Source organism: Sapajus apella, unplaced genomic scaffold (assembly GCF_009761245.1).
Source record: "Sapajus apella isolate SASKATOON/1434 unplaced genomic scaffold, GSC_monkey_1.0 scaffold6, whole genome shotgun sequence".
Classification (NCBI taxonomy): domain Eukaryota; kingdom Metazoa; phylum Chordata; class Mammalia; order Primates; family Cebidae; genus Sapajus; species Sapajus apella.
This window is the reverse complement of record NW_022436946.1, coordinates 50,391,060-50,404,840: the sequence shown is the minus strand read 5'-3', so window position 1 is coordinate 50,404,840 and position 13,781 is coordinate 50,391,060. Positions and strand designations below refer to the sequence as shown.

The 13,781-nt window shown below is 37.5% G+C and overlaps 1 long non-coding RNA gene across 1 annotated transcript in view; it reads right to left on the bottom strand.

The window, feature by feature from the left end:
* Positions 1-13,781, bottom strand: part of LOC116549562 — a 43,276-nt gene that overhangs the window by 479 nt on the left and 29,016 nt on the right. The window lies entirely within an intron of this gene.

Below are 13,781 nucleotides of genomic sequence, written 5' to 3'. Positions count from 1 at the left end.
GCACCAATTAAGCGAGCACTGACACTTAACAATTCTCAGCTTGAGACTTGTCTCCACTAATTAAAAGAGATGAATATTTGTATTACTGATAAATCACTATCATTAAAAGTCATATTTTTCAAACACAAAAATGCTAGATTTTATTAGAAATACTTTTTCAACGATATAAACATGAATCTGTGTGTATGAGAAAAGTATACATACTTTAACACTATGGCAAGATAAACAAAACTTACACTTAGTATCCAAGTCTTTTCTTGTAGTGTACATGAGTCCAGAAGCAACCAGAGCAGGAATCATCTATGAGTGTCATAGCAAGCACCAGCTAATTTGGCCCCAAATGCATAGCAGTGGTTTAAAAGGCGGAACCACAGAAATGAGTGACAACTCCCTTGGTTATCTTCTTTCTTTGGCTATTTGCCATTCCACTAGTTGGATTTCAGTGAATAACAAAACTATTGGTAATACAAGTACTACAAGGAATATTATTTTGCACTTAAATTTTCAAATATTTTAAAATAAAATTTTAAATATTTGACATAGAGCACAGGTACAGACGTATTGGCAATGTCATCAACTTAAGTGGTCAGTAGCTTTGGCGGCTATAGCAGGTTGTAATCACTCATATAATATGATCTGATTTATGTGTTTAAAGGACCACAAGCTTCTGTGTGGAGAATGAAGTGAAGGCAAGTCAGAGAATCCAGTAGGAGGCTCTTCTTGTACTGGTACAGAAAAGATGATGGCCTAAACTAAGAGTGGAAGGTGGAAATAAAAAAAGGTAGACAGATAAAATAAAAAAGGTTTTTGTTTTGTTTTTTATTTGTTTGTTTGTTATTTGAGACAGAGTCTCACTCTGTTGCCTAGGCTGGAGTGCAGTGGCACGATCTCAGCTCACTGCAGCCTCTGCCTCCCAGGTTCAAACAATTCTCCTGCCTCAGCCTCCAAAGTAGCTGGAATTACAGGCATGCACCACCACGCCTGGCTAATTTTTGTATTTTTAGTAGAGACAGGGTTTTGCTAGGCTGGTCTTGAACACCTGACCTCAAGTAATCTGCCCGCCTTGCTCTCCCCAGCCCAAAGTGCTGGGATTACAGGTGTGAGCCGCTGCACCTGGCCCAGATTGGTGGTATTTTTTATAGTCAACTGTGCATATGTGTTAATTGACTGGATGTAAGAAAGCAAAGCACTGAATAGGGAATAGCTGGATAAATGGGATGCTGCTTTCTGAGATGATAAGAGTTGTATGAGCAGGTATGGGGAAAAACTTGTGTAAAGTTTGAGATGCTTACTAAACATTCAGGTGGATGTCAATTCTCTCCTACATTAGGTATTTATGATAATGTGTAATTTGGAAAATTGTTGTGGAGCATAGAAATAATGTATTTAACTCACCTAGCAGACGGGCTAGGTTATAACAGATGCTTAAAAGCAGTGACTGTGTTTGTTATCATTGGAAATGCACAGAAAGTGGGAAATGTTATTGGGACTAGTAGTTGAGAACAATCAGCAATATTGATTTAGATTTTTTTTAATCACCTGCATAGCATAAGTTCAAGTCAATAAAACTTTTGAACACCTACCATACCCCAGGTATTGTACTAAGTCTTAGGAATGACAAAGACAGAATCTCTCCTTTCACAAAACTTGGGGCAAATTACAGAAGAGAATGGAATGCTCAAAGGGTAGAAATTAGAGAAAAAAAAGAAAAGGCTGCAACTTGGTGGATACTTTGTCAAATATGCAAGAAGAAAGAAGAGCCAACAGAGGAAGCAAATACAAACAAGGAAAGAGACAACCAGTATCACAAAACCTAGACAAGCTTGGAGATGTTGCCGCAAGAGGAGGGGTGTGTTTTAACAATGGGGAGTTGATCAACAAAGTTACCTAGAAAGAAAGTGAAAGATGAATCAAAGCTAAGAAAATGTCAGAAGATTACAGGCAACTGTCACCATTTGTATGTACAGTGAAGAGATCAGAAACTAGATTGCCTAGGACAAATGACAAAGCAGTAAGTAGTGTCCTCTGGGACAAAGAATGTATCATAGCAAAAGTTTGGCAGGATAAGGAGAAAAAGAAATAAGTACAGCTCTCATATAGCAAAATCTAATACTTAAGACTCAAGAATATCAAGGACACAGATGAAAGATTTTCATCCTAACTCTGTACCTGAGAGAATCTAAAAATTGAGCCAAGATCGCTTTATTTATATAGGTGATATAATTTATCTATCTATACATACATATACACAATTAAGGACCTCTTTTAATCAATTTTCTTTACCTTATAGGGAAATTGGACCAGTGTAGCATAAATTCATGATTGTAATTTCAAAAAGAATATCAAATGTTATATTCTCCTACTTAGGCTTTTCCTTCCTAGTAATACATCAGAGTAATGTTTTATTGCAAATTTAAAAGAGCCATAGAATGCTGATTCTTTATTCCTGGTTTCAATATTAACTGATGCATGTCTCTGGACAAACAACAGAACCTTTACAAGCTTCTATTTTCTTACTTATAAAAGACGGTTGGAAATCTCCTTCATATTTAAGAAAAAAAAGGAGGGGTGAAACTGTCTCATCATGAGTTTACAGTATGTAGAAGAACCATTCCAAGCATTTAAAAATTAAGGAAAGTCCTAATTTGAAAATCAGTAAGCCTGATAATCCCAGGTTTTAGATGCTGGCATAAAGGTAGACACGGTCAGGTTGGTAGCCTGATTCACTGCTGGGTGAGGTCACTGTCAGAATAGACAGAAAAAATGGCACAACTCAATGTGCAGGAAAGTACATAGCCATGGTCTCCAAATCACCAACGGGAAAAATCTAGGTTGATGTTTTCACTATTAATTGAGTTATTAGTTTATATAACTAATTGGGTCACAGACTCGACTTAACATGCACAAATGGTTCATAAAGATATATAAAGATATGCTCATTTTCAGCTAAAGATAGACAGGCAGATTACTATTATTTTTAATGATTATATTAAATATTTTAACAAATAATATTAGCCAATTGGGTGTTTACTCTGTACCAGGCACTTCTAAACACTTTGCATGTGTTAATTCAATGCTCACAGCCATATGACGTAAGTCCTTTCATAAGCCCCATCTTTTGTTTTTCTTTTTTATGGAGACAGTCTTACTCGGCCGCTGAGGCTAGAGTGCAGTGGCGCTATCTCACTGCAACCTCCGCCTCCCAGGTTCAAGCAATTCTCCTGCCTCAGCCTTCTGAGCATATGGGACTGCAGATGGACATCACCACACTCAGCTAATTTTTTGTATTTTTAGTAAAGACGAGGTTTCACCATGTCTGCCAGATTGGTCTCGGACTCCTCACCTCAGGTAATCCACCCACCTCGGCCTCCCAAAGTGCTGGGATTACAGGCCTGAGCCACCATGCCTGGCTCACTCATCTTATAGGTAAGTAAGTTAGACATAGAGAAAGTTAAGTAATTTACTCAAGTTTATCCAGAAAGTGATTGGCAGTCCTAGAATTTGAACCCAGGTGGTTTGGCTCATGATATTTTACCTTAACCATCACTCCATACTCTCTGCTATAAATATGTATCTGCCCCCTACTATATTATTAGCATTGTACTGGGCACTGCGGCACAATAGTGAACAAGGTAGACTGGGTCCCTGCCTTCATGGACCTTCTAAAATAATAGAAGATATAGACAAATAAGCAGATGAAACATAGTATGCTAAATGTTGTAATAAAAGAGAGAGAGTGTCCCTTGGGAGCACTTAGCAAGATCACAAGTTAGATATTTTTGGTGGGAGAGGCTATATCAGGGAAGAGTTCTTTGATGCAATAAACAATGGAAAGATGAGTAAGTGGTCACCAGGAGAAAGGAAGTTGGAGATGAAAGGATGAAGAGGGGGAGTGAAAGAGTAAGAATGTCCAAGGAAAAGAGAGAGCATGGAGCCTGAATTCAAAAAGCTATTCATACTTATATATTTGGAGAAAAAAGAGAAGAGGTGGGAGGTGAAATTAGAGATATGGGCAGAAGCCATGTCTCATATGGATTTATACTATGTTTAAAAGTTTGGTTTCTGTCCTAAATCCAAAAACAATGACACCAAATGATGTTAGAAGAGCAAATGAAATGATGTACAAAGATCATTATGGCTGTTGTGTGGAGCCTGGATAGCAAGAGGACAAGAATAAAGGCAGCAGGGCCAGTTAGCAAGTGAGTACCACTGGGGAAGTAAAGGGTACTAATAGCGGCCTGATCTACAAGAGTGGCAATGTGGGAACATGAGAAGGACAAATTTAAGAGGTATTGAGGTAGGAAGCACAGGACCTAGGGACAGTTGTAAGGAGGAGACGTAGAGAAAGGACTGTCAGGATTCACTACATTAACAAATGTTAGGTGGTCTTTTGTTTTGTTTTGTTTTGTTTTGTTTTCTAGCAGGGCACAGCTTTCTGGTGTAGAAGTGGAGGATCCAAACAGCTGAATTTAAGCAGGGTTGGGATTCTGCAGGGGTGTGAAACGCTGAAGCACGTTGGGGGAAGTTGCTGGAAAGAGAACAATTAAAAGAATAGAGTATAAAATCTAATTTAAGTAGGGAAAAAGATAAGTTAAAAGGTAAGGGGTTCAAGGAATTGGAGGTCCATATTAGGCTGCAGAAGAGATGACAGTGAGTGAGAAAAGAAAAATATATGGATTGTGGTCAGCCAATTGAGATGTTGAAACATCAGAGTTGGAGCAGTTCAATAGTACACAAGATCTAAAGTGAGGCCGAAGTGATGACATGACCTATGATAACACCAGGGGTCTAAATAGTGAATAGTAACTAATGGAGAATGGAGAAAAACATCAAACACAGAAAGAGTATCACCATAAAGCCTGTGGGATGTCGGATCAGAGAAGAGGTATCCAGGTGAATGGGGAAGCGTATTGGAAAAAAAGATGTATATGTCTGCTCTTCCCTCCCTTCCTTTGCCCTCCTTTTCCCTCCAGTGGATGAAGTTTGGTGATTTGATTGCTCTCAGCAATAGCACAAAAAAATATTTTTACCTAGTGTCCAGGCACTGAGAATCAAAAAGCCCAAAACCCAGTGTTCATAGCCTGTTCTCATGAAACCTGAAGAACCCTCACCCGGGCTACCACTTAAGGCTGCAGACCTGTGAAACACTGTGGTTTCTGCATAAAGCATACAGTTGCATAAATGACAAAGGTCTTTATGCAATCGTTCATTCAAAAATTATTTATTGAGTGCCAACTATGTGCCAAGCATACAGTACAGAGCAGGAGAGATGTCATCCTATCTAGTAAGAAACTCAGACCTTGTCTCCAAGGATTTTTAAAACAACCATTCCAACCTGCAGGGTAAAGAATCATGCCTGTGTTAGTCGAAGAAAAGACACCACACTGGCAATGAAACTGGTGAATTAATAAATAAATCTAATCTGTGAGGATTTTTTGGGTAGAAATAAATTACCCACTTCTCACTATTCTTTTCTTGCACTAATACCTTGAAAAATATAAATTGGACAGTATAAACATGCAAAATTGTTGGCAGTAGGAGAGAATTTTTCTATTTTTCTTTTTTTTAATTTAATTTTTTTTTATTTTACTTTAGGTTCTGGGGTACATGTGCAGGTCACGCAGGGCTGTTGCATAGGTGCATACACAACAACATGGTTTGCTTCCTCTATTTCCCCTTCATCTATATCCAGCATTTCTCCCCATGTTATTCCTCCCCACACTCCCCCAGCCCTGCTGTCCCACCCCTAGCTCCCACCCCACCCCACTACCCCCAGTGTGTGATGCTCCTCTGCCTGAGTCCATGTGTTCTCGTTGTTCAGCACCTGCCTATGAGTGAGAACATGTGGTGTTTGGTTTTCTGCTCTTGTGTCAGTTTGCTGAGAATGGTGGTTTCCAGATTCATCCAAGTCCCTACAAAGGACACGAACTCATCATTTTTTTGTGGCTGCATAGTATTCCATGGTGTATATGCACCACATTTTCTTTGTCCAGCCTATCATTGTTGGGCATTTGGATTGGTTCCAGGTCTTTGCTGTTGTAAACAGTGCTGCAATGAACATATGTGTGCATGTGTCTTTATAATAGAACGATTTATAGTCCTTTGGCTATATACCCAGTAATGGGATTGCTGGGTCAAATTGAATTTCTATTTCTAGATCCTTGAGAAGTCGCCACACTGTCTTCCACAATGGTTGAACTAATTTACACTCCCAGCAACAGTGTAAGAGTGTTCCTATTTCCCCACATCCTCTCCAGCATCTGTTGTCTCCTGATTTTTTAATGATCACCAGTCCAACTGGTGTGAGATGGTATCTCAATGTGGTTTTGATTTCCATTTCTTTAATGACCAATGATGATGAACATTTTTTCATATGTTTGTTGGCTTCATATATGTCTTCTTTTGAAAAGTGCCTGTTCATATCCTTTGCCCACTTTTGAATGAGTTTGTTTGTTTTTTTCTTGTATATCTGTTTTAATTCTTTGTAGATTCTGGATATTAGCCCTTTGTCAGATGGGTAGATTGCAAAAATTTTTTCCCATTCTGTTGGTTGTCGGTTTGCTCTAATGATTGTTTCTTTTGCTGTAAAGAAGCTCTGGAGTTTAATTAGACCCCACTTGTCTACCTTGGCTTTTGTTGTCACTGCTTTTGGTGATTTAGTCATGAAGTCCTTGCCTATGCCTATGTCCTGGATGGTTTTACCTACATTTTCTTCTAGAGTTTTTGTGGTGTTAGGTTTTATGTTTAAATCTTTAATCCATCTGGGGTTAATTTTAGTGTATGGTGACAGGAAGGGGCCCAGTTTCTGCTTTCTGCACATTGCTAGCCAGTTTTCCTTTCCTAAAAACAAATATATTAAGCACAGGAGAAGAATCATAATACTGTATATGTAACCCAAATAAGTCAAAATTTTAAGTAAATAACTGGTCATATATATAATATAAAAACCCTAACAATTTAGCTATGAGACTATGTTTGTTTTAGCTCCTTCCCCAATAACAAGCAGAAGATATCCAACCCACAACAGTCATGGAAAAAGCTAGTCCTTTTTTTCATTTTCCAAAAAAATCACCCTGAAAATTGTTTACTAGTGTGTAGAATGATTCAAATTCCTCTTCTTCATTGATAGTGGATTTTATTTTAGCAAATTTATAAATATACAGCTTATTAAAATGTTTAGTCTCAGTAAAGCCTACAGAACATCAAAATAATTTTAATGCCAAATAGATCACAAAAGAAAGTAAAATGATTTTTAGTTATACCAACATAGCTACCATACTCAGCTTAAAGCTATAGGAAAAGATGTAATATGTTCTCTATTTGCCTGCTTATCATCTTATTTGCCAAAATCCAACTTGAACACATTATTTTACATCAGGCTAACATCATTTTAGCAGACTAAGACTTGGCCTACATGTTACTGAATAAAGTATATGGCATCTGTGGTCTTCATAGAAATAATAATGAGGAAGAATCTCACATATGTGTGTGTGCATTTAGGATTTACATATATACAGACTTATCACACACCCCAAATAGAACATAGATTTCTTTCAGCAACAGCAAGAACTCAATGACCTGCCCACTAGCATGGCTAAAATATTAAACCACTGGGTAGTTTTATGTGAACTTGAGCTTGATTGTTTCTTAGTTATGCTTCAGAACCTCATCATCATGTGCATGCAATTTCTACAGAAGCGGAAACGTGGATGCTGTGGGTCAGTGAGCATTCCTTTCCAGGGTGCTTCTGAGATGAAGCCCCACTATTAACACAGGGCCCTTAATGATGGGCGGGGTACCAAGCATTCCAAGATTGGCCTGGATTCCTGCCAGAAGGGAGAGAAAGGGGTCTTTGTATGTGGACATCTGAAGGGCGGGCATAAACATGTTAGTTGATACTTAACACCCAAAATCAGTGCCAAAACCGTTAGCTCCCCTCAATAGCCTACTCTGGTTTCAACTGTCTGTGACAATGGAGCAGCCACCTCAATATACAAAACTTGCTCTTTAAACATCCTCTGAGGAATTCCCAAAATAGCAGCTGTTAGAAGCAAATAGACTCTAATTCATTGACATATGCAGACCATTTAATGTTTTTCTGGTGACGTTTCCATTTTTTTTTGTACGTACGCCATCTATGCATTTTTAATAATTACCTTGTAGATTACGTATGCAGTCCTTCCAGGCATTTGAAGAAGGAGCCCCGGGATTCATTGTCAGATGAAATTGTTAGTTTTTACGGCAAGAGGCCCAGCTAATTTATGCGAGGAATTTTTCATACGTTTTTCCTCTGCTCTCCCTTCCCTGCTGTCCTCGCGCCTTTCTTCCTCAGTGCATTAAGAGATTCTGATGTGCCTGCAGCAACATCCACCGGTGGTGGCTGACGGTAGAGATGCCAGTCAGACTTCCCCGCAGAGGAGCCAGGCCATGTGGGCCACCTCAGCAGAGCGTGCTCCTTCGGAATCCCCTCTGGGATCCCCCTTCCACCAGAGCTGAATCTAATCTCATACCTTCAATAACTTTTGTGGGCTCAGTTTAGTTTCTGGCAGACAGTTATCTGTGTTACATAAATTCCGATGAAAAGTAAGCAACCTTCTATCTCTAGAGAACCATTGGCCAGGCAAGTTACTGCTGCAGAGGCAGCTCCGGAAACTTCGGCTTATAAGTGGCCATGTGCAGCCAGATAAGAGAATAAAATGGTGTATTTGGGGTGCAAAGGGCTTTGATTCCCCTCTCCCCAGGTTTATTCATGCAAAATATTAATAGTAACTCTACATTAAGAGGCCATTGGGAGATATATATATGTGTGGGTGTGTATATATATATATATATATATCAGATATATATATATATATATATCAGATATATATATATATATGACAATCTGATAGATGACAGATGGTTAATACATTTTTTAGTGAACCAGGATATAACTCTGAAATGTCAGTTTTCAACGAGCAGCTTGAATGTGTCTGGTATAGGACATTAGCATCAATGTGAATGCTTATTTAGGAAGGCAAAATCCTTGCAAGCATCAGCAGCTCTAAATAGATAATTATTCCTAATGAGGAAATCATTTGATGGGTACAACTACAAAACAATATTAAACGTGAAACTGTTTTATCTATTTATAAAACTAAGTCTCTCCAAGAATACATATAATAGTGTTCAAATTTCAATATGATAATACATAACTTGGATATTACTAAGATGCAAAACTTTATTACTCTTAACTACCTTTAATAATTTTTTAATCATCAAACACCATAATTGTTTTATGGAGTGATATTGTTTGGGAGAATTTTTGTTTAATAAGCTCCTTTCTTTATTTGTAGTAGAATAATAGTGATACAGTGAGGAATGACAAACTTTTGGTATAACTTAGAATCTGGTAAAGGTGAAAGCAGACATTACAAACTTAACAAGTCTTTTGTGTGACCTAATTGCATTAGAATATATTAGCAAGGTTGCATAGTGTAGGTTTTATGTTCCATTAGAAAGGTCATCACCGATTTGGGTTGAATCATTAAAGATAGGAGACCACATTAGCAGAGTGCTTTTCCAGGGGCTGAAGGATGAATATACTTTGCTTCATTAGAATTATCTCATTGTAATGCAATATTCTAATTTTACAGTAGGAAGAGACAATAGGAAAGCTCTGAAGCCCCAGATTCCATATTTCTCTTATGATAAACCTATGGGTAATTGCACCATGCCATTGTTTCTCTATAACGTAAACCTAATATGGTAAAAGAAGCCAACCTATCTGTTTTTCTGATTATAATCAAAGATATCAGCTCCATGACATACTAAATCATAGACCTTATCCTATTTTTTTTAGCATTTTAATTGCTGTGTTAAAAGGTCTTATGCTATTTTAAAACAGCACAATTTTAAATTCCAGAGTTATTGAATCAAATACATTAAAAGATGTCTATGTATAAATCTTAAATGTTTTTATGGATTTTACAAAAACATAGGTCTTAATACTCTTCAATTGGTGTTACTTATAATTACTCCAGAAAGAAATTTTAGTTGCTATATTTCTATCACTAATGGCAAAGAGACATAAATGTACCTGGTGATTCATCCAAGTAAGAATTTTGTTAGTATCCTTAATATCTACAAAAAGAATAACAAACTATCCTGTCATTTAACCTTCAGATTACATGGGCAGACCCTTGTGTTTGACTCTTTTCTGTTACAAAGAAGAAAAATATGCAGATTATCTTATATAATGAGCTTCACTGTAAGGTTGCCAAGAGAGTAAGGAAGCACAGAAAACTTGTAAAGAAGCTGAACATCACTTATGATGCCACTACAGTGTCGAAAGCTCCACAGCATCTCCAAGGATCTGCCATTTGTATGCCTCAGTTCCCTTCTCCTCTGTTTCATGACTTCTACTTACCTGCTTTCAGGGCATCTCCACACTTCAGAGCAACTCTTTTGGTCTCCACCTCTTTTTGCATATTTTCAAGTCAACCACCCTAAGAGCAAAGATGGCCTTTGGCGTAATTAATCCTCATCCAGGTTAGAACAACCACAAAAGAAGGTATTCTTCTCAGGCTTTCTCAAATACTGACCTAGAATATGGCCTTTAACTCAGTTACTGACCCCAGGCCCAACTCTGGCTGTGGCCATAGTAGCAAGGTCACATGACAAAGCAGTAAATGTTTATACAAGGAACTACCTGCTTATAAAGGGACTATGGATGTGAGGTGAAGCATAGCGAGCATTTGTAACCTCAATACACAACACAAAATACCTCACCAGAGAATACGGCCTCAAATTGCCTACCATCCACAGGAGAAGAACTGAAAGGACTTGCTAGCTGTCCATTCCTCTAGATCAGTAGTCCCCAACCTTTTTGGCAAGGAGGGAGCAAAGGGAAGAGGGGGTCCTAGCGGATGTTTTTGGGATGAAATTGTTCCACCTCAGATCATCAAGGCATTAGATTCTCAAAAAGAGCATGCACCTAGATCCCTCCATGTGCAGTTTACAATAAGGTCCCTACTCCTATGGGAATCTAATGCCACCGATGCTCTGCCAGGAGATAATGCTCAGGTAGTAATGCTGGCTCGCCCACTGCTCATCTCCGTCTGTGCACCAGGTTTCAAATGGGCCATGAACTGGTACTGATCGGCAACTAGGGGGTTGGGGATCCCTGCTCTAGAGGGACCTAGGTGCATATCAAAAACTCGCGTTAGTGCCATATTGTCTTTATGGAATTGCTTATACTGGACTACTTTTTTTGTAGTCTACCCTTAGCTTTCATATTAACTGAGAGAAAAAAAAAAAAAAGCCTTGTTTTTGGAAATCTTTTATTTCACTGGCTATGAGAATATTATTGAGAGTACCATTCAAGCCCTTCTTATATGAAGCTGTATGAAAGAAATTTCTTTTAGGGCTATGCACTATGAATAGTTTTATGTGCCCTAGAGAAAGTATTTGTTTGCTCATCTTGATTACCCAATTACCCAATTCTGCCTTTTCACTTAGGCCACTAGGAAGCTTTAAACCTTAATATATAGAGCACAACTATAATTGTGCCCTATCTTGTTTTTGATCTTGACTCTTTTTCTAATTCCTATTTTCCTTAAGCCTATTTTTAATATTTTGTATTTTACCATTCTTCATGTAAATCAAATCCCTTGAGAAAATAAAGCATAATAAATAATATTTTTGAAAGACACATATGGCAAATATAACCTAAAACATAATAAAACAACATGATATTTTATCCTATCATACTAAATTTCTGAGACAGTGGCAAAGATCCCATGATATCTGTCTGAACTAAGAATTTAGTTTAAAACCACTGCAGAGGAAGATCTGATTATAAATAGCCATTGTAAATATCAGAAGCAATTTTATATACACAAAAAAATGTCACAAGTATTCAAACTCTGTATACTTTGAAAGATCAATTTAAATAATCATAATTAGTACCTAATCCTATAAAATGTATAGTCAACACCATTTCTAATGGCAATCTTGCTGAGGAAAATATTTTACAGAAATAAAAAAAAACAGATTAAAACTGACCACATAGTATTGATATAAATAGGAAGATATACATTGCCCATCTTTTGCTAATAAAAGGGAAGGGGAAATAATCAGCATTACTAGGAGCCTTTCCTGTTTAAAAAAGGAAAGAAAGCTTAAAATGCTTCAAAATCCTACTTCTAGTGTTGTTTCTATAGATTAAAGCTAGAGTGAATAAATACTTTTTATTTTTAATATAAGAAGGATATGCTGTAGGAAAATATGTTTATTATAGTCTCTGCATCTCCAGTGTCCTGAATAATGGTTTGCCTGCTACTACCTAATGTTCCATTTTTTTAATTTAATTTAATTTAATTATTCTTTATTCACTGTCACCCAGGCTGGAGTGCAGTGGAGCCATCTCAGCTCACTGCAACATCCAGCCCCCGGGTCTAAGCAATTCCCCTGCCTCAGCCTCCCAAGTAGCTGGGATTACAGGCACCTGCCACCATGTCCAACTAATTTTTTAGTAGAGACAGGGTTTCACCAACATGGCCAGGCTGTTCTTGAACTCCTGACCTTAGGTGATCCACCCACCTTGGCCTCCCAAAGTTAATGTTCTATTTAACCCAAACCACCGTTGATCTCCACAAAGAGGTCCCAGTCAAATGTGTCCAGAATTATACCAGCTGCAGGTCTAACAACAAAAACTTTCTCAAATTGAACTAAACAGTCATTTTTGTGTTACCTTTTCAAACATGGTCTGTTTATATCTTACACACACACACACACACACACACACACACACTCACTCTCCCTGGTGTTCTTCTTCCAGACAAACTAAGATAATGTGCTACATCCGTAGATCCAGGTGACATGCTGCCTCACAACATCGAACAAGAATAATAAAAGTAAAAAGAGATTTCCATTCAAGGCAGAAGAATTTTTAAAGTGATAAAAGAGACTCCCAAGTTTTATATATCTCTCTAGTGAAGATGAAAATCATGTTAAACACCAAATACACTTCTCTAATTACATCAGAAAATACTGTTCTGTATTTGCTAATGAAATGTGATGCTACAGTATTCACTGAGAGCCAAAACAAAGTGAAGATATAACATTCTAATTACAAAAAGGCACTTGGTAAGATGGTTGTATGCTTTGAACTGTAGTAAAAATTAATAAAATTATGTAAATACAAACAGTTACTGAAAATGTGGCACTCTAATTTTAGAAAAGCCACAGAACATAATGACTTAAGAAACTTCAAACCGTTTATAACCTCATTCGGTTCACAGAGAAGACTAATGAGAAAATGTTTGTCTAAAAGGCTAATATTTGTTTTAATATATTTACTTCATTGCTCTAAGTATGAAAGCCACCCCATATTCTTTCGGCAGTAAGGGTAAAATCCTAAATAAATGAATATGTAAGCACAAATTTCCCATCCCCAAGCATTTTGCAATCTTCCAGCTAAGTTACCACTGGTGCATTCATAAATGTCTTAATGGCCTTCCTATGTAGAATTCTGTTATAATGCAGGAGCCAGAGGACACACACAACTCTCTTACTGTATGTTTTCCAAGTTAGAGGAAAAGAAATGCACCACACATCACTATGTACACAGAGAACATGATTTGACCTCCATGATCAAATCCATGCTATAACCAGCTGCCTTGTAATAGGTTATTATCATAGCTGGTACTTACTGATTCTCCACAGTAGGCTTTGTTCTGTACTAATTTTTCATCCTGAAATCTCTATATAGCATTCATGTTGCCTCAAGAAATGCAGTG